At 40.7% G+C, this 21,500-nt stretch overlaps 1 protein-coding gene across 4 annotated transcripts in view; it reads left to right on the top strand.

The window, feature by feature from the left end:
* Window positions 1-21,500, top strand: part of FAM168A (family with sequence similarity 168 member A) — a 187,759-nt gene that overhangs the window by 84,458 nt on the left and 81,801 nt on the right. The window contains exon 1 of one of the 4 annotated variants that reach the window (XM_053670794.1): window positions 14,024-14,042. The exons of the other annotated variants lie outside the window; for them this stretch is intronic. The gene's annotated coding sequence lies outside the window, so the exon portion shown is untranslated. Of the gene's footprint in view, window positions 1-14,023; window positions 14,043-21,500 lie in introns of those variants that run through there. 4 annotated transcript variants of the gene reach the window in all.

Raw genomic sequence — 21,500 nt, 5'->3', positions numbered from 1 at the left:
TCTGTGTCTAGACTTTTTTTTTTTTTTTGCATGTGGATGTCCAGTTATTCCAGCACCATTTGTTGAGGAGAATCTCCTTGCTCCATTGTATTACCTTTGCCCCTGCATCTGTACTTATGTGGATTTATTTCTGGGTCTCTATTCCATTGATCTAGTTAGCTCTTCTTTCATGCCATACTGTTTTGATTACTATAGCTTTACAGTAAGTCTTGAAGTTGAGTAGCATTGGTCCTTCAACTTTGTTCTTTCAAACTGTGTTGACCGTCTTGGGTTTTGTGCTCTCCAAATGAACTTTAGAATGAGTTTGTTGATATCCATTAAAGAACTTGCAATTTTTATTAGGATTGTATTAAATCTATAGATCAAGTTGGGAACAAGTGATAGCTCAACATTATTAAGTCTTTCTATTCCTGAACATAGAATCAATCAATCTATCTTTCTTTCTTTTACTTCATCAGAATTTTGTAGTTTTTCTTAGAAAGATCTTGTACATATTTTGTTAGATTTGTAGCTTAAGTATTTCATTTTGAGGAGTGCTAATGTAAATAGTATTCTGTTTTAAATTTTAAATTCCACTTGTTTATAGTTAATATGTATGTGTAGAAGAGTAATTGACTTCTGTACTTAACCTTGTATCCTGCATCCTTGCTCTAATTGCTTACTAGTTTCAGGAAATTTTTTGGTCAGTTCTTTTGGATTTTCTACATAGATGATCATTTTACCTGGGAACATGTTTACCTTTTATTTCCTTTTCTTACATTCTTGCACTAGCTAGGATTTAAAAGGAGTGATGAGAGGGGCGCTTTGCCTCGTACCTGATCTTATTGGGAAAAGTTTAAGTTTCTCACCATTAAGTATGATGTTAGCTGTAGGTTTCTATAGTCTTTATCAAGTCGAGAAAGTTCCCCTCTTTCTAGTTTACTGAGAATTTTTGTCATGAGGGTATTAGATTTTGTCAGGTGTTTATTCTGCATCCATTGATATTATCAAGTGATTTTCCTTTTTTAGTCTGTTGATGTGATAGATTACATTAATTGATTTTTGAATGTTGAACCAGCCTTGTGTACCTGGGATGAATCCCAGTTGGTCATGTGTATAATTTTTTTAACACTTTAAAAAAAATTGATTTGCTAATATTTTGTTGAAGATTTTTATATTATGCTCATGAGTAATAGTGACCTATAGTTTTCTTTTCTTGTAATGTCTCTGACTGGTTTTGGTATTAGGGTAATGTTGGACTCATGGAATGAGTTAGGAACTGTTCTTTATATTTTTATTCTCTGAAAGAAACTGTAGAGAATTGGTATAACTGCTCTCTTATTTGCTTGTTAGAATTCATTAGTAAACCCACCTGGACCTGGTACTTACTATTTTGGAATATAATTAATGCCCTGGTTGGTGTGGCTCAGTGGATTGAGTGCTGGCCTCCAAACAGAAGGGTCACCAGTTCAATTCCCAGTCTAGAGCATATGCCTGGGCTGTGGGCCAGGTCTCTAGTAGGGAGCGCTTGAGAGGCAACAACATATTGATGTTTCTTAAAAACATGAAAAAAAATATTTAATTATTGATTTAACTTCTTTAATAGATATTAAAAGTATTCAGATCATCTTTTTTCTTGTGTGGATTTTGGCAGATGATGTCTCTCAAGGACTTGATCTATTTCACTTAGAGTTGTTTATAATATTCCTTCATTATCTTTTAATTCCATGTGATCTGTAGTGATTGCCTCTTTCATGTCTAATATGAGTAATTTGTGTCTTCTCTCTTTTTTCTTATTATGGGTAGAGGCTTATTGATTTTATTGATCTTTTCAAATCAATCTTTTGTTGATTTTTTTCTATTGATTTTCTGTTTTCAGTGATTTTTACTCTAAAAATTCTTATTTCTCTTTTTCTCCTTATTTTGGATTTAATTTGCTTTTTTCCTCCTAGTTTCCTAAGGCCCCATGCCATTTTCAAAGGCAGGTATTGTTACACTGAGACCCGTGCTACAAAAAAAGATTGTTCCAGATCTTCTGTTTCTGTAATGGACCCCAACATGAATAGCTTGTGTTTCTGATCTCATGTTGAAAAAGAACAGCATTTGCCTTTATGTTAAAAAATACGCAAGGTCATGTCAGGTATTTCCAAAAGTAATTGGTATACCTGAGCCAAGTCCAAGGTTTTGCAGTGTTCAGAAGAGACACTCCTGAGTTGTTGTTTTCCCCTGATCTCTTAAAGAGACAGAAATATTATTTCTGCATTTTGGAGTGTACCTTCAGAGAACTGATGGGCAAGCATAATCCATCATGACATTTTTAAGACTCTCCCTACCACAAATAAACACTGTCCTTTAACTGTTTATATATAGCATCTATTTCTGTTTGGTTTAGAAATCTGAATTGGAATGGTAAAAAGAACAATAGCCTCTAGTACTCAGGTGACCTAGATTCTAGACCAGCTGCATGAAGGGTGAGGTTGCAGAGATTGGGATGAGGAGAGATTGTTTACTATTCAGTTGCTTTATATATTTGTTTTTTATTTATTGATTTTTAGAGTGACAGGGGAAGGGAGAAAGAGAGAATCATCGATTTGTTGTTCCACTTAATTTATGCATTCACTGGTTGCTTCTTGTATGTGCCCTGACCAGGGATTGAACCCACAGCCTTGGTGTGTCGGGACAACACTGTAACCAACTGAGCTGTGACCAGGGCACTACTGCGTTGCTTAAAAAAAAACAACACAAAAAACCAAAGTATGTTGACTCACTGGCTGACAGTGAAAGTACCTTACACTCTAAATTTTCTGTGACCACACGCTCTTGCCTTGTCTAAGCATCCAGAGATCTATATTTTTTAGAAGTAATATATCATTATGCTTGTAATTGTTCCATGTTTGTCTTCGCTGCTAGGTGGGGCACTCCACGAGGGCAGGGGTCATGGCAGTCTCTCATTGCCAGGCACATGGAAAACCCTGGATGCTTTTGGAAGAGCGAAGGATTTTTTAGCACCCAAACTTTCTTTAAAGCACGAGAGGCCCATTGATTCGCATTGGCTCAAAGGCATTTATTGCTGGGGCACCGACTTAGAGGCGAATTGCTCATGCTCTTTCCCCTGGGGGCCCTCAAAATCTTTTAGAGGAGAGGGGCATGGAGAAAAAAATTATAATACACATTTTAACAGTATTTAAGTCCAGCGGTGATTTAAAAATTGAAAATTACTTAAGTTTATTCTGTCACGGTATAGAGATGGAGAGGTGTTGAGCTCAAGGATATTCATTTTGAGATAAGTGTCAATGACAGTCTCAGTTTATCAGGCACTTTCTCAACCATTTAACCATTTATTCATTGTTCAATTCTTTCAACAGTCTGGTAGGGTAAGTGGTGCCAGTGCCCCACTTAATAGAAGAGGAAATTGAGATCAGAGTGGGTAAGCAACTTTGTGTAAGTAACTCAGCGGGTAAGGGACAGAGCCAGAGCATGTTTAGGTCTTTTGGCTACACATTCAGAGCCTTTGTGTAGTCTTTATGTTGCAGGTTGATTTTACAAAGTTCTGTGATGTTTCCCCAAGGAGCCAGAATTCTTCACACTTTTGAGGAAGATTTAAGAGGATTCTGATTTTTAGAACTCAGCCAAAATGCCAACTTCCATGGTGCCCCGCGGCTTTTTTGGGTTTTGACCACATAGACTCCTATGAGAATTTCTCAGCCAGTCATCAGGTTCAGACTCACATTTTCTCCCCAGAGGCAGCTGCACTGTGCCGGGTGCTTTCACATATTTCATTTAACTATCAAAGCATCTCTTGAGACAGTGTTGCTACTTTCATTTTAAAGATGAATGAATAAATCAAGGGCCAATGAGTTCAAAATAACTTAGCCACAATAGGAAGTGGCAGAGTATAGATCTGAATTCACATATCCTGGGTTTATTTCTTGTATTTATATTAGTCAGGACGGGCAGTACTGTGCTGTGGTAGTTGCCCACAAGATTTCCATGGCTAATATAACAAAGATTTGTTGAATCCTTGCCCACGTGAATTTCACCGTGGGCCAGGCAACTCTAGAGGGCAGTTGTCCTTCAGGAAAGGATCACTAGGGCACGTGTGCTGCTTCAGCCACCGTCTCCACGGGAGAGCTCCAGGGTTGCCTCGCAGGAAAGACAGAGAGGGAGTGGGTGCGGGAGGGAGAGGGAGGAGGAGGAGTGCGAGCTCTCTAGGGGGTCGTAACAGTGTCTCTTGAATACTTCTGCCTGAGGGTGAGACAGGTCACTTCTGTTCACAGATCATCAGCACTGCCTAACTTCAAGAAGTCCGAGTACTTCGGGGGGAACTCAGTATTTAGTGAATATCTCGGCCAGGTCTCTTCACAATGGATGCTTCCTGAGGGACATTACTTCCACATAGTATGTGTTTCCTTTTAGCTTATATCAAGGAAGTTTAACACGTTTGGGCCACACTTCATAACGTGAGTGCCTTAAGGTCAGGAATTAAATGAATAAACAAGCTTGCAGTTAAACATTATTGAATACTTGCTGTTTCAGGCCTTGTTTTCTTTTCAATATCTGTAGCTTTGTCTGTCTGTCTACCTGTGTTGTAAGTAAGTAATAAAACTGGATACTACAAGATTTTAAGTTCTCAGAGGGCAGGCAGTATAGAAAAATGGTTAAAAGCACTGATTTTAAAGGTTAAATTTCTGGGTCTGCCCCTTTCTCACTCTGAGCATCTGCAACTTTTGTTTTAAACAGCTTTATTAAGATATAATTCATATACCATAACATTCACCCTTTTAAAGTATACAGTTTGTATACTTTCTTCATGTATCCACTAACTGCACACCCACAAGCTCTATCCCCAGAGAAATCTTGTAGCTCTTAGCAGTCACTTCCTCTCCCCTCCCCCCCAGCCCTCGGTAAGCACCCAGCTGCTTTCTTTCTTTACCTGATTCTGGCACAGTATGTAACCTTTCTGGGGACAGTGACGGCTGCCTCGTCAGGTCGTTGTAAGTGTGATGTGGGAGCAGGGAAATGTTTAAAGGACTTGGAATTGTGTCCGATATAGTACACTGTATGTTTGTTAGGTTTTATTATCATGTTCAACATTGTTGTGAGCAATATTTTGTTCCCTTTATAGCACCTAGAATAGGACTGGGCACATGGTAGGCACGTTTGTCCAGTTTCCTAAAGCCCCTATTATGTGCTGGGTAGTGTTAGGGGATCTTGAATATAGTTTAAAACACTGCTGCTGTTCTCAAGCTGTTCACAGTCTCATGGCAGAGACAAATATAAAGAGTATATAAATATACTCCAACACGGGCCAGCCCTGTGAGGCGGGAGTCAGGCTCAGCGATGTTAAGTAACTTACCCAGGATCCTGTAGGTAATAAGTGGTGGAGCTGGGATTTGAACCTGAATCTGATAGATTGCAAAACCTGTTTCCACTATTTCTAGTGCTTACAAAAAGAATGTGCTGCTAGTTTTCGGAAGTTAGTAAGTCCTACAAAGCAGAAACTATGTTTTTGGCTAAAAGAGCCTGAGATTCAGTTTGTATTTTGAAAAATCCGATTACTGGAGCCCCGCTGTTCTATTGCTTTCTCTTTACCTATTCTGGCGAGAAGAAAAAAAAACCCAGAGGACAGAGAAGGCCCAAGATGTGTCCTCAGCTCTGGGCAGGATGGGCTGTGCCCCATTTGGCTTTGTCCATTATCTGCCCTGCCAGGCTCCTGACTGGTACCTCTCCCTCTCTGGGCAGTGAGCCTCCTTTGTGTGGGCAGGGACCTCGGGGTGTGAATGGAGGGTTTGTGCAGCGCTTCCGGCGAATGAGAAGTATTCCTGTAGCCAGCCATGACCTCTTAGCAGCAGAAGCATTCGTCATTTGGCTTCAACTTTCACATCTGCCCCTTCAGGCTCCTTTGGATCTGCCAGTCACAGAACAGCTTCCATTGAATCCAGCAGGTTGTTTCTGGTTACATTAGGCATTATCTGTACCACTGTTTTGGCTTACCTATTGAATGGGTTAGTATTGTGGTTATTTTCCACAGAATGTCAAAGCAGGGAGAGTCCTTAAAAATCCCTGACTAAGCCCTGCTCATTTTGCAGAAGAAGAAAGCTGGGACCCAGTAAAGGGGCGTATTTACTCAGGTCCCATAGACTCTGTGGCAGAGGTGAGACCAGAACCCTGATGTCTTGAGTATAGGCCACTTTCTTCCTCTGCCAGGTTCTACTCCTTATTTTCCTACTCACATAACATCAAAAGCTTCTAGAGAGCAGAGGTCATGCCTTATATACTTTATATCCCTTAGAGAGCCCGAGTTTTTAAGGTATGTCTAATAACCTCTCAGGTCTCTTTTCCGGTTTTACCTGTGAAGGATGTGTTGTCTTGTGGAAAGAGCTGGGTAGCCCTGGATGAGGACATTGGCTAGGAAGTGGTGGAGCTGGGGTTTCAACTCAGATGCTCTGAGTCAAGTTGTCCAGTCTTCTTTCCAGTAAACCATATCTGGACTGGTACGATTTTGACAGGGGAAAAACAGTTGGGACAGAGTCACGCTCCAGAGGCCGTGGATAGGTATTGTCTGCACTTGGAAAGAAGCAGCTAGCCAGAGCTTAGGTTGAATTAAGTGCAGGGAAATGGGGGGGGGGGGGGGGGGATGAGAAACACAGGGAGGAGGGGAGGTGACGGGTGTGTGGAACCACAGAGGACAGTCACTTTAATGTGGGCTTTTCAAAGAAAGCTTCCTGGAGTTGAAGCCTTGAGCTGGGCCTGGAGGGTTGTGAGGATTTGAATGTACAGGCATGACACGAGGTTTGTGGGAAAGTGAGCACACGCTTTTCTTCTTTAAACAAAGTGAGACAGCCAAGCACCTGTTCAATTTGTGTAGCACGTAGGTGAGGAGGGGGAGGGGCATGCCGGAGAGTAGCAGGGGCAGGGTTTAAAAAGCCTATAATTCTAGATTTGAGGATTTAATTTTTATTTCCATTAATATCACTGACGACAGGCACCCTTTTCAAAGGTGAGTTGTGGGAATGGACAGCAGCATTTTACCCTTCACAAACTGGGGCTTCGTTTCAGACGTTTCACTTCAGTGAGCTTGCTTACCATAGCGGCTCTGGCTGTTCCTCAGCAGCCTCAAAGGTCTGTGTTTTCTTGTGTCTTCCTTTCCTGAGGTGAGGATTCGATGAGGCAGTCAGTGGTGGGTGGGCGAGCTTTACTTTAGCTAAGGAAGGTCTCCCACTTACAGTTTGTGACACTTGCAAATTTGGGGGCTCTAAGCCATCTCTGGAGATTTGTTCACAAATGATAAGGCTTTTGATATTTTCTCTCCCTACATTCTTTATACTAAAGTCCACAATCAGCCTAGACCTGGCTTCTGACCTCAGTTCTGGCCGCCGACTTGTCTGTGTGACCATGGGTAAGCCTCTCTCCTTTCGTCCTGCATTTGTGATAAGAATAGTGCTGTGCTGGTTAACTCTGCAGGCTCTTCCCGTTCTGATATTTTAGGACTCCGTATATGGGACACAGATCAGCCTTTTCTTCGACATTCTTCATGTGCACAGATCAAAATGCATTAAAGCGTAATTATATCACAGTGACTGCACGCATATTGGCTTATTCAGCATGTGCTCCTGAAACAGTTCTTACTGGTGATCATGCTACGCTGGCTTTTTGAGTGTTTTCCTTGTGTTCTGTCCTTTTTATGTCCTCTGCTGCCTTTATGTTCTGGCTGTACCTTCTGTCATCCTGCACAGCAAGCCACAGACCCAGAGACACCACTGTGTTGCAGTAGTATCAGAAAAAAAATACCCCCCAAACCCAACCAAGCTGCTTCTATTTAAACTGGCCTTCCTGGCAACCGTACCTTATTAATTCCTGCACAGGCATTCTGTGGGGCTCAAAGGAGGAGGCGTGGCAGTGTGATCCCAGCCTGGCGAACAGCCCGAAGCCCCACCTTTCCTGTCACGCACTGCATTTTCACCCCTGCTTTCCTGCTGTAGTAAAGGTGTTTGGAAGGAGCCAGGAATGCAAACAAGAGAGCTATAAGGAACTATATTTCAAAAACTATTGTTTAAGACAACAGTCTTTGGATACGTTTTTTCCTCATTTTTAGTAGTTTTGGATCTGAGCAATGCTTACTACAGAGAGTTACTTTTTATTGGATACTTCCTAAGTGTCCAGCACTGTGCTGTTTTGCATCTATTATTAGACTTAACTTTTATCTCAGCTGTAAAAGTTGTGTTATCACCGTTTGGAACAGGTGAAGACATTAAAACCTGAAGAAATCAAGTACGGTGCCCAGGATCACACGGTCAACATGTGAGGGATCTAGGATTGGAATGCAGCCGCCAGTGCCTGGCTACACAGCTGGTTCTGGTGATGTCCCGGCTCCGTGAGGTCGGCACTGCGCGTTTACTCGCAGGCGAGCAGGCTGCTGAGGAAGGGGTTGACTTGGCAGTGATCCTCGTGGCACGGACAGAGCAGGTACAGGAAGTAAATTACCATCATTTGATTTAGAATCTATGTCCCAGCTGGGCTTTATTCATTTTCATTTTAACTGTCTTATTTTTATATCCTAATAAGGTGAATCACTTCACATTCTTTTGGATTAGTCTTGTTATGGATTACAAATAAATTATAAAAAGTCTTACTGGAGATGCAAAGAAAAAGAAGATTTGAGGTCTGTTCTCAAGGAACTAATGGTTGGTTAGGTATAACAAAAAGACGCGGACAGAATTAGAGGTGGTCCGGTCATATAGCACCTGGGGGGGATCCTGAATGACTAGTTCAGGCTGAGCGATTGAAAGAAGGGAAAATAAATGTGAGCTGTGATTTAATAGGGAGAGGGTTTGGGGGGGGGGGTTGTTAAGTATAGTATATAATAAAAGATCCGCACCCCTCTTACTGTGTCATTAGAGAAAAATGACAGAATTTTAGAGACAAGTTCTGTTTTTTAGTAGAAACAAAACTCAGAGATGTTTACATATGTGAACAGGAAAAGCAATATATGTGACTCCTTCATGAATTTTTCATGTAGTCTCTTTGTGTTTTCAATACCTAGCTTATATAAATGTTTACTGAATGGGTGAACTTTTTGGTCAGAGTCTGAAATTGCAGGGGTACTGTGTCATTATTATAATATAACATGCCATAAAGGGCTAAAGATAGAGGAACCTAGCGTCTAGTCCAGCCTCTACTTCTGTTTGGTGAGTGAAGTGGGGCCCGGAGAGCGGAAGTGACTTTTGCGATGAATTGTAAGGAGTACAGCTGCTCCTGGCAGGACTAAGGATTTCTCTGCAGTAACTTGCCAGTGTTTTCACAGAGATTTCATGTGCACAGGTAAAACATACAGAGAAAACATTGTCGAAAGTATTTTGAATCACTTACTTTTTTATAGATAAAGTGAGCCTATGGATTTTTTCTCCTTATTTCTATAGTTCTGTATACCAGGTTTACATGAGAAAGATTCAGTAGGTTGAACCTAACTTTTTTTTAAAGAATTTATTTATTTATTTATTTTTAGAGAGAGTGGAAGGGAGGGAGAAAGGGAGAAAGAGAAACTTCAGTGTGAGAAAGAGATATCTACCTGCTGCCTCTTGTACACGCCCTGGCCTGGTACTGAGCCTGCAACCCAGGCACGTGCTCTGACCAGGAATCCAACGGGCAGCCTTTTCCTTTGCGGGATGATGCCCAGCCAGCTGCGCGACGCCAGTCGCGGGCTGAACCTAACTTTTGATTATAGTTTTCCCACAGTCCATATCTAGCAGAGCTTTTTCCCTCAACGGCCGGGTTGGAAACAGTGGCCTTTATTTCCGATGCATATTTACCTCTCCTTCCTGGTGTTTGAGCCTTGTTGGTCTTGATAAATGCCTGTTTTCTCTGCACAGCCAGCAGTTAACATGGGGGGCCTGGTGTGCAGCTGCTTAGGACGCCCGTGGGTGTGGGTGAGAGCCAGAAGAGGAAACTGACGAGAAAAGAATCCACTGGTCTTGTTTAACAGCAGAAAGGAGTGGAGGTCAAAGAAGGCCCAGTAGTGGAGAAGGGACTGGAGTCAGTAGTCCTGGACTTGACTTTACTAAAGCTCAGTCATTTATAAGCCGTGTGACCTTGGACAGGTTCTGCAGTCTGAACCTCAGTTCCCCATCTATAAAACACTGTTAGTAATACCAAGCACCTCACATGGGATTGAATTTCCCCCCAGATATATGCATGGCTTGTTCCTTTTCCTCCTCTTTTGGGTCTTTTCTCAGGTATCATCATCTTCGAGAGGCTTTCCCTAACCATCTGCTTAAAACTAATTCCTGTCTGGCACTCTGTGTTCCCTTACCCTGCTTCATTTTTTGCCATACCACCAATTGGCCATTTTTTTGTGTTTGTTAATTGATATGCTCCCACTCATAATAACAAAATACAACAATAATAGGAATTATTAGCTCTTTTATGTTGGGCACTGTTCTAAGCATTTGCATATGTTAAAAAATTTAATCCTCATGGAGACCCTATTAGGTGGTACTATTATTATCATTCCCATTTTATAGATTAAAAAGCTGAGACATAGAGAAGTTAAGAGATTTTCAAAGAACATGTGGGTGGTGAGCAGTGAAGCCAAATTCTGAACTTAAGCTCTCTGGTTCCAAGTCCTGCTTGTAATCACTACACTATATTAGAACATAAACTTTTTGAGGAAAGGGATGTTTGTCTTTTTTTGTCGTTGTTCACTGCTGTTTCACCAATACCTAGAATAGTACCTGGCACACAGTAAACAGTAAATATTTGCTGAAAGAATGCACGTTGCAAACACGTGAGCCCTGGCTGGTGTGGCTCAGCTGGTGGAGTGTAGGCAGCCAACCCCTGTTTCTCATACTGCTGTTTCTCTCTCTTTCTCCCTCCGCCTCCCTCTCTCTCTAAAAGCAATGAAAAAATGTCCTCTGGTGAGGATTAAAAAAGAAAAAAAAATTTGAGGGGAAAAAGAAGTTAAATGGAGTTGTTTTGAGTTTTTACCTCAGCCCTTTTTTATTATCTAGGATTCTGGGCTATTCAGTATGGTAGCCAATAGCCACACTTAAGGTGCTAATAGTTACTATGTGCTCAGTATACTCAGTAGCCACATGTGGCTAATAGCTCCTGTATTAGCAGATGTAGAACATTTCTTATGTATATGCAGTCATACCTCGGTACTCGCAGGCTTTAGAACTTGTCGTGTTTTGATGAGAAAAAAATGTTTTAGCACTCTGCACTTGTTCGGGACTTGTCTCACTCGCTAGAACTTGTATGAGTCATGGTGCTGCTTTGCAAAGAGAAAAACGCTTCATCATTTGGTACTCAAGCGGTTTCAGCACTTGTCATGAGTTCCGGAATGAATTAACAATGAGTACTGAGGTACCACTGCAATTTTTTAATTTTTCAATTACAGTTGACATACATTATCATATGAGTTTCAGGTGTGCAACAGGGATTAGACATTTATATAATAAAGTGATCACCCAGGTAAGTCGAGCACCCATCTGACACTATACATGGTTATTACAATATTATCGACTATTTCCCTGTGCCGTACTTTACACCCCTGTGACTGTTTTTATAACTGCCAATTGGTACTTCTCGATTCCTTCACCTTTTCCAGCCACCCGCCCAACCCCATCTGGGAGCCATCAGTTTTTTCTCTGTATCTGTGAGTACGTTTCTGTTTTGTTTGTTGGTTTATTTTGTTGTTTAGATTCCACATATAAGTGAAATCTCATGGTATTAGCATAATGTCCTCAGGGTTCATCTGTGTTGTAGCACATGACAGGATTTTCTTCTTCAGGCTTGATGATGTTACGTTGTCTGTATACACCAGATCTTTGTTCCTTCTTCACTGACGGACGTGTGGGTTGCTGACCCCTGTTGACCATTGTGAGTAATGTCGCAGTGAACACGGGTGTGCAGGCATCTCTTTGAGTTCCTGCTTGCAGTTCTGGATCTAGACCCCAAAGTGGGATTGCTGCATTACGAAGTGATTCAATTTTTAATTTTTTGAAGAACCTCCGTACTGTTTTCCATAGCTTCTGCACCATATTCTTACCAACAATGGTTATTTTGGGGTTTTGTTTTTGTTTCAGGGAGGTGTTTTGGGGGAGGGGGAATAGTGGCCATCCTAACAGATGTGAGGTGGTATCTCATTGTGGTTTTAATCCTTGCTAATTAGTGATGTCGAGCACCTTAAGGGTTTTGACCATTTTTCAGTTGAATTCTTTGTAAGACTGTGTGTTAAGTACCCTGGTGATTCTGATGGAGGGTGCGGCTGGGCGGCCCGCAGCTGCAATGGGGAGCAAGGAGGCTGGGATCATGCAGGCTGCATCGTTCCTGACTAGGCTCTTCCTGATTGGGCTACTCCTTTGCAAGAGCCCAGGAGGCTAACCAGTAAGGGGAGATCTCTGGTGCTTTGGGTACAAAAGCAGCCTCACTGCCACTCTTCTGGCTGGGAGTCTGGAGGCCGCAGGTTTTGGTCTGGGTCTGTTACCGACTTGCTTTGTGACTCGGATGAAGTCATTTGGTCTCCATTTTCTCTGTTGCAAAATGAAGAGCTTGAGTTAAATGATTTTTGAGTTGCTACCAAGCTCTAACATTCTTTGGTTCATTTCAGTTAAGCAAACTATGTACTTGTGTGCTTGGCTCTGTGTTATGCAGCAAGGAACTCCGTGGGTTAGCAGGATAGCCCCTGCTTTCACAGAGCCGTTCATGGCTCAGGAGAGGCTGACTGGGAGCAGGTGTGGAACGGGGCTGACGCCAGCTGTGTTGGCAGCAGAGGACGGTGGTGCAGTTCTCCTGGGAGAACGTGCACGGCTTCACGTGGGAGTGAGTGAGCGAGCCTTCAGTCCGTCTTTACCACTGCTCGGTTGTTTTTCCTCCTCCTCATCCCCTACGAGCCCCAAGCTCATTTCCTTCACAAATTCTGCCATGATTTTCATATTAAATCATATTCTTCCTTAAAACAACAAAAGGAAAGCCCTAAAATCACATACACAGTCACAGAAATCCTTTCCTCCTTTATCCAGACTCCTGCAATAATTGTGTAGGTTACCTGTAAAATTCCTTTAGCTTTATTTATTATTATCTTGTCTTTTAAAAAATTATTTATTAACTATGAGTTCAAGCTGCTTTTCTTATTTTGTCTGCCACCAGGATTTTAAACACTGAGTATTTGGGTCTCATTTTTGCTACTGTACTGTGAGCTCCATAAGGGTAAAAAGTATATCTAATTTTTAAAAATATTTTATTTATCTATTTTTAGAGAGAGGGGAAGGGAGGGAGAGAAACATCATTGTGTGGTTGCCTCTCACATGCCCCCAACTAGGGACCTGGCCCACAACCCAGGTGTGTGCCCTGACTGGGAATCGAACTGGTGACCCTTTGGTTAGCAGGCTGGTACTACCTCCGCTGAGCCACATCAGCCAGGCCACACAGTAAATCTTATTCTCTCCTCATCAGTGCCTCTTTCAAATGATTTATAAAACAAATACCCCAGCATAAAGGGTCTTTAAATGTGGGTTTATTTGAAACCCAATGATAATGACATCATTATTATTTAAATGTGGGTTTGTTTATTTGAAACCAATATAGCATCTATATCAGAGCCAAGAGGCTCATGTTTACTTGTTTCTTCAGGATGTGCTGTGTACATTGTCATGTGATTAATTATGAATGTATATATACGTCTTTTTGTCATCTTGGTCCTTCTTTCTGCCTTCACCATCTCCTGGGCTCTAAGGAGACGTGGTGAACATTATGACTAGAGGAAAAGAACGCAGGGCCGGGAGTGTGAGGTATGAGGGTTAAAGTCTAGGCAAAGTGGCTTCTCCTCTTTGAGATTTTTATCATTTGTAAAGTAGAGGCTAATCCCAACCCTGATTCCCCATTGAGTTGTTAGATGACTACAGATTGCTTCAGAAGGTTAAAAAAAATTGATCTTTTTCTTTCTTTGGCTTTAACAGATATTCCCAAAGTACCTGCTAAATCCTGTGCTAGAGGACAGGATGGAAGAATCAGATATGGCCTTTGCACTCCAAGAACTTAGCCTGCTAATTGTGCAGGGCAGACAGGTGTGGACACAAAGGAATCTGGGGAATGAACAAAGGAGGTGGTTGGGGAAATGAACTGGGGTAAATGCTTGAATGTGGGACTTGTCAGCTTATGGTGCATTGATCTTGATGAGAGATGATGGTGGCTTGGATTAAGGTGGTGGAGATGAGGGTGGTGAGATGAGAGTGGACACATTTTAGAGGTAGAAAACTAAAAAATTTGCAGTTAAACTGGTTGTGAGGTGTAAGAAAAATGTGTCCAAAATTTTCACAGGACACCAAAATTCTGACCCGTGAAGTCGAAAGGATGGAGTTGCCTTTAACCGAACTGGGAAAGACGTCAGGAGAAACAGATTTCAGGGGATGAGTAAATATAAAAATGTAGACGGTACTTAGAGTCATGGGATTAGATGAGGTGACCTTGGGAGTGCATGGAGATGGAGAAGGGAAGAGGCCCAAGCCACCTAGGTCACCACCAAGTTCAGAAATTGAGAACGAGCTGTTAGAATGAAGGAAAAACAAAACAGAACAGAAACCCGCCAAAACTCAGTATAGTGTCTGAAAAGTGTTTAAAAAGAGGAGAAAGAGTGATCCGCCGGGTCACGTGCTGCTGGTATGTCGAGGAAAATGAGAGCTGAAAAACTGATCACTAGTTTTAACATAGTGGAGGTTGTGTTGACTTTGATAAGGACAGTTGCAGTGGCATGGTGGGAATGAAACTCTAATTGAGGAAGTTTCAAAAGAATGGAAGGAAAGATGAGAGAAAACACGGAAAAGCTCTTTCTGGAAGCTTTGTTATGAAAGGGAAGGAAAGAAATGGATTGCTAGCTGGCATGTTAAATAGAGTAAAGAAAGAGATTTTGTTTGTTTACTTATTTATTGGATTAGACAAGTAACAGTATGTTAATAAGAGTAATCCTGCAGAAAAGAGAAATTCTGATAATGTGGGAAAGGTGGGGAATGACCAGAGTAATGTCCTTCTCTGAGTGGAGAACCGGAATCTGGAGTACAGTGCAGGGTTGGATGTGGACTGTTGTCCATGGTACGAGGAGAGAAGTTAGAGTGTATGTGCATGGGTGCAGTTTGGTGGGTAAATATGGGGGCGTCTTGTGAACATTCTCTTCTGGGTGATTGATTTTACTTAGACAATAAGCAAAATCACTAGGTAAGAGTGAGATTAGGAGAAGAGAAAGTCTATTGTTTAGGAAAGTAAATGCCTTAGCAAATACAGAATGATCATCAGGTTGCATTCAGAACCCACTTGGAAATGGTGATCATGAGTTTGAAGTTTAACTTTAGTAAGCATTTTGTTCATGTTTTCCTGCTCCCAGGACCTGTGCCAATGTAGGCAGAGATTAGATGGTGAGTTGGATTTAACCAAAGCTGCGATTTAATCAATCTAATATTAATACAAGTATGGAGGGCCCAGGGAGTGATTACAAAAATTGACCAACGGATTTAAACTATCCAGGATTAGGAAGGAAGTGAGGAAACCATGAAGGCGGTAGAAATGAAACAGGTAGGATCAGTGGAGTAAATGTCCTCATAGGCTGAAGGATTGTTAGAGCTGGGGTACTCTAGTGCTCTGTATTGAAAAGATAAGAGAGAGTGGTTGGAAAATAGAAGACTGGCAGTTATTGGTAATAACAAGGTCAAGTATAACCATGGGAATGAGAGGCTGAGGTAGGCTAGAAATCAAGATCAACAGAGGTTAGGAGGCCAGGTAACTATTGGGGCAATATGTTGTAACCATTATTTATATAGTTACTGAAATTACCAAGAATTATGGCAAGAATGGTGTTAGAGAGTAACAGTTTTCTGGGAGCCACAATCTTCAAAGCATAAGAGGGAGTGATTTGGGCAAGTAAATGGCTACAAGATGGAGTGATCTTGCATCTGATGATGTTAGAATCAAAGCTGGATGTTTGTACTCAGGAGGGTCTGGAAGCAACAATGGAGCTAGAGTAGTGGTAGCTGGAGAATGAGTGAAAATCAGCCCCCATTTGAGAAGGCTGCAGAGGAAACATCACTTAGAGCAAGAAGGCGGTAGGGTAGGAGGGCATAAATAGAAGGGGTTGAAGATACAGTTACTCCTCAAGGGATACTTTTTAAAACCAATGCTACAAAGTACTATGTGTGATACAAAATGGTTTATGAGGATTAGGAGAGCTTGGAGGAAAGAGTTCATCATGCACTGACTGCTCAGCTCCCCCATTGGCAAAGTGAGAGTAATAATGAGTACCTACTTCATGAGGTCATTGTGAAAAATAAAGGAAATAATGTATGTAAAGCTCTAAGAAAAATATCTTGCTTATAGTAAGCATTTCATAAATGTTAGGTAATAAAAATATTCAGGGAATAAAAATATTCAGGGAATAAAAATGTTAGGTAATAAAAGTATTCAGGGATAAACATCCTGGAGGTGTGCATCAAGTTAGATTCGCTAGACCCTGGGCTCACTTGTCTCTGCTGTAACACATGGGTGTCTTCGTTTGACTACCTGTTTCCTTTCTCTGCTAACTCCAAGGTCCTTAAGGGCATTTTATTTATCTTTATATCTGTAATGCTAGTACTGGGCCTGGTACAAAATAAAATTCAGTGAAGGGTTTTTGACTGAAGAAAGGAAGCAAGCAAGCAAGCATCTTGGGAGCCAAGTAGGCTTGCTTCTTTAAAGACTGAGAAGGTTCCAGAGACATGTTTTTGGGAGCCCTCTTTGGCTCTGAGTTATATCTGACAGTGTATTCTACTGTGCTGTTATTCTTCCTCCATGTTCATCATTCTTCACTGCCTTTATGCCCTTTCTGGACTACTTCTGCTAACCTCTAAACAAATAAACATAATGGTTGGTGGGTAGTTAGTTCACAGCAGCTATCCTCTCTCAGATCATTATTTCCAGATGTTCATTGAACATCTTTGCCTCTGCTTTTGAAATATAAATGCCATTTTTATTGCTTTTCCCTGGAAGCCCTTTACTTTTTTTTTCTTCATTAAGCCCTGCATAGTTTCTGATCTTGTCCGTTCTGACTCCAAAATATTTCCTATATTCTTCCCTTTTCTATTTCAGCCATTCCTTTCTGTTTCAGATCTTCTGTTTCTCTTCCGCAGTCTGTTTTACATCTTCCTGTGAAATATTCTATTCAGTAAAGCAGTCATGACTGTCACTTTGTGCTTCAGTCCTTCATGGCTTTCTGTGTATCTTCATAGTCATTCTTTAGATTAAGTGGTAGTATTTCCATTTTATGGGTGAGGAGATGATTACTTTCCTATAGCAGATAGCCTCAGAGTGATTGCTACTGCTCTTACTCTTTTGAGGCTCTCTAATTACCCTTTAGAACCCTGGATGTTTAGAACCCAGCTCTCTACCTAATACATAGAAACAAACACAGGGAGGCAGCCAAAATGAGGAGGTGAAGTGCGTCCCTAATGAAAGAACAAAAGTTCAAAAAATAATGAAATGAAATGGAGACAAGCAATCTACTAGATGCAGAGTTCAAAACACTGGTTATAAGGAGAAGAGCAGGTGAACTTAAGAGAACTTCAACAGCATAAATAAAGACATAGAAACTATAAAAAAAAAGGACATGGAAACCATAAAAAAGAACCAGTCAGAAATGAAGGGTATACTAACTGAAATGAAGAATAATTTACAGGGAATCAACAATAGAGTAGATGAAGCTGAAAATAAAAGCAGCAATTTGGAATAAGGAAGCAAAAAACTCACCAATCAGAACAGCAAAGAGAAAAAAGAATTTAAAAAAGTGAAGGTAGTGTGAGGAGCCTCTGGGACAACTTCAGGCACACCAGCCCTCACACTGTTGGGGTGTTGGAAGAGGTGGGAGGGCAAGAAATGGGAAAACCTATTGGAAAAAATGATGACAGAAAACGTCCCCAGCCTGACGAAGGAAATAGACATACAAGTTCAGGAAGCACCGAGTCCCAAACAAGATGAACCAAAGAGGCTCCCACCAAGATACATCATAATTAAAATGCAGAAGGTTAAAGACAAAGAGAAAAACTTTTTTCTTCACCTGAGGGAAATGTTTATTCCTTTTAGAGAAAGAGGAAGGAAGAGAGAAAGAGTGAAAGAGAAACATCAATTGGTTGCCTCCCATACACATTCTGACTGGGAATTAAACCTGCAGCATAGATATGTACCTGACTGGGAATCGAACCAACAACTTCTGGTGTATGGGATGATGCTCCAACCAACTGAACCACCCAGCCAGGACAAAGAGAAAATCTTAAAAGCAGCAAGAGAAAAGCAGTTAGTTATCTACAAGGGACCTCCCATAAGACTGTCAGCTGGTTTCTCAAAAGAAACGTTGCAGGCCAGGAGGGACTGGCACAAAATATTCAAAGTGATGAAAAGCAAGGACCTACACACAAGATCACTCTACCCAGCAAAGCTGTCAGACAGATAAAGAGCTTCCCAGATAAGAAACAGGGACAGGAATTCACCACCACCAAACCAGTATTATATGAAATGTTAAAGTGTCTTCTTTAAGAAGAAGATAAAAAATATGAACAATAAAATGCCAATAATACATAGCTATCAACAAATGAATCTAAAAAAACACCAAATTAAAGAAGCAGAACAGAAACAGACTCACAGCTACAGTTGCCAGATGGAATGGGGTCGGGAGGGATGGGTGAAAAAGGTGAACATATTAAGAACTACAAATTGGTTGTTACAGAATAGTTGTGGGGATATAAAGTACAGCATGGAGAATATAGTCAATATTTTAATTATGTATGGTGTCAGATGGGTAGAGATTTATTGGAGTGATCACTTAAAGTCATATAATGTCTAATCACAGGAGTATACACCTGAAACTAATATAATATTGTATGTCAGCTGTAATTGAAAAATAAAAAGTGATTTAAAAAAAAAGACAAATCTCTGCTCTCATGGGCTTTACAGTTGGGAATGTCATACAATTATATTGTAGTGTGGTGTAGGTACCATTTAATTGAGCCCCAAAAAGATGAGTAGAAATTATCCAAACTAAGATAGAGGGAAGTTGAGAACCCCTGAATGATGAAGGAAGGTTGTATTTCAGGCAGAGAGAACAGGATGTGTAAAGACTCCGAGGAAAGAGACTATGGCATGTTTAGAGGAATTCAAAGATCAAATCACTGGATCATAAAGTGTGGAAGCAGGAAAATGCTCTTTTGAAACTTTACCATTTTAGGTGTCACATCTGGATGTCATGGAAAAAACATGGGACTTCAGATCTGAAATCCTAGATTTTAGTCCCTGGCTTTCCACTAACAATTCATATAACTTCTCTGATTATGTTTCTCTATCTGCAATATAGTAATTGTTATCTCTTGCACCATCTTTATAAACTACAAAAGTGCTACATTGGGAAAGCTTTCCTTGACTCTTCTGCCAAGCCAAATGTCATCCTGTCTTTGTTTTAAGCACTTTCATTATAGTCGTACTTACACATAGCTGTTTCCCCACTAAAAGACTAGTTCTTTAAGGGTAGAGAAATGACACACAGGAAGTCAAGTACCTGCAAGGTTTAATGAATGCAGATGCTCCTTGACTTACAATGGGGTTGCATCACAGCTCAGTCTAACTCATTTCTACTGCCTTTGTATCACTTTCACGCCATCCTAAAGTTGAGAAATTAAGTCAAACCATTGTAAGTTGGGGACTGTCTATAATTCTGTATTAAGGGGGACTCCTTTTGAAATTTGTTTGCCTTTAAGGGGGAAAACCCTTGAGAAGAAATTTTATATTATTTGTAAGCATTTGGCTTGAGAGACAATTTTGTTGTGATTTTGATCTAAAAAAAGCCATTTTACTAAAGCTGTTTCAATGGGCTGAATGCTCTACTAGTTGGAAAGTGACATTTTGCAGATGAGCATCTCATTTACAGGCATGCACAAGAGATGGCTGTCAAGCTTTGGCATGAAAAGATCTTTCTGTTAACAGTGGAAGCCTTTTTGATTTTGAGATCCTCTTGGCAGGTTCCTAGAAATCAGAGTTCTCATCCATTTCATCTTTATTTTTTTTATTTCATCTTTAAATTGAAACACTTTCTGACATGAAATGATATACAGAACTGTAAAGTGCAGAAATCTAATGTGCAGTCTGATTACATTTGGCAGACAGTATAAAGAAACAGATATCTACTATAAAAAACTAGGTTCCCTTGCATAGCATACTGAGAGAATTAAGGGAAAAAAAAACTACTGAAACTGAGTTTTCTTTAATTTATTTGGTAAGAAGGTATTCAGCTGTTCAATTTCAACAAAATGTTTTATTTACCATTAATTCAACTAGTCAATAAATGTTTACTGAGCACCCTGCTTTAAATCATGTCCTTTTCTAGAAATACAGTGATGAATAAAAGATAAAGTGTTTCAGGAAGAATTGAGCAAACAAATTATAGCTGTGATGAGTATTTGTAACAGAAGTTCAGAGAGCTCTGGTGTCATAAAATCGCCTGTAATGCCCAATCTGGCCCTCTGAGATCCTTCGTAAGAGCTGAGTGGACACAATTCAGAAGTGGGGACAGGATGATAATATCCCTGCCATGAGTCTCCTCAGATCCCATGCTCCAGCCCTTCAGAACTACTTGATATTCTCTGGATGTGCCTGGCTTTCTCATGGCGCAGTGTCACCAAGGGCCTTTTCTTCCCCTTCTCTCTCTCTAGAATTCCTGTCATCCTTCAAAACACAGATCAAATGACACAGTCTCTTGAAATCTTCTGTATCTTCCCCTTCCCAATTAAATGATTAGTTTCAGCCAAATATAACAGGAATCTAATCAAGCAGTGGTTTAAAAATATAGAAGTAGATAAGCCAGAGTTGAAGTGATCGCTGTACGAAATCGGGCCACCTTCTGCTCGCCTCAGTTTGAGACTTCCATTCTCAAGGTCAGTTCATGGAAAAGAAGGCTGATAAGCTCCAATTATTATATTCTGATTCTAAATAGCAGGAAGGAGTAAGACGAGAAGGAAGGGCACCACCGCCAGCTAACACTGCTCTCTTTAAGCAGCATTTGAGCATAAGCCCTACACTGTAGTTCAATTATATCTCATTGAACAGAAACAATGACATAGCCACATGTAACTGCAAGAGAGATTGAGTCGTAACATTTTCCCCCACCTGCCTTCAGTTAGTTGTCTTTCTTTAAATTCTAGCAGTCAGTGTAATAACAGTACTGCATTGCTTCCAATTGTCAGTTTCCACGTCTGTCTCCCTCCTGTAAACACCCCAGGGACAGCAATTGTGTCCTATTATCTCTAAATCTGTAATACTTTACAGAGAGCTTAGCACAAGAGGTATCAGTTTCTGTATATTAAATGAGGGTGTCAAACGAAATGACTTAATTCCTTTTAGCTTATAAAAATGTGTAACTATTATTGAGTCACAAATTTGTATTTTAACAGCTTTTTTGACTTATGACTTATATGATAAAATTCACTCATTTTAAGTGTACAATTGAATGATTATTATTAAAT

The sequence above is a fragment of the Artibeus jamaicensis genome, unplaced genomic scaffold, assembly GCF_021234435.1.
Source record: "Artibeus jamaicensis isolate MK-2021 breed Jamaican fruit bat unplaced genomic scaffold, CSHL_Jam_final contig_64, whole genome shotgun sequence".
NCBI lineage: Eukaryota > Metazoa > Chordata > Mammalia > Chiroptera > Phyllostomidae > Artibeus > Artibeus jamaicensis.
The sequence above is the reverse complement of the archived record's forward strand: the minus strand, read 5'-3'. Positions and strand labels throughout refer to the sequence as shown.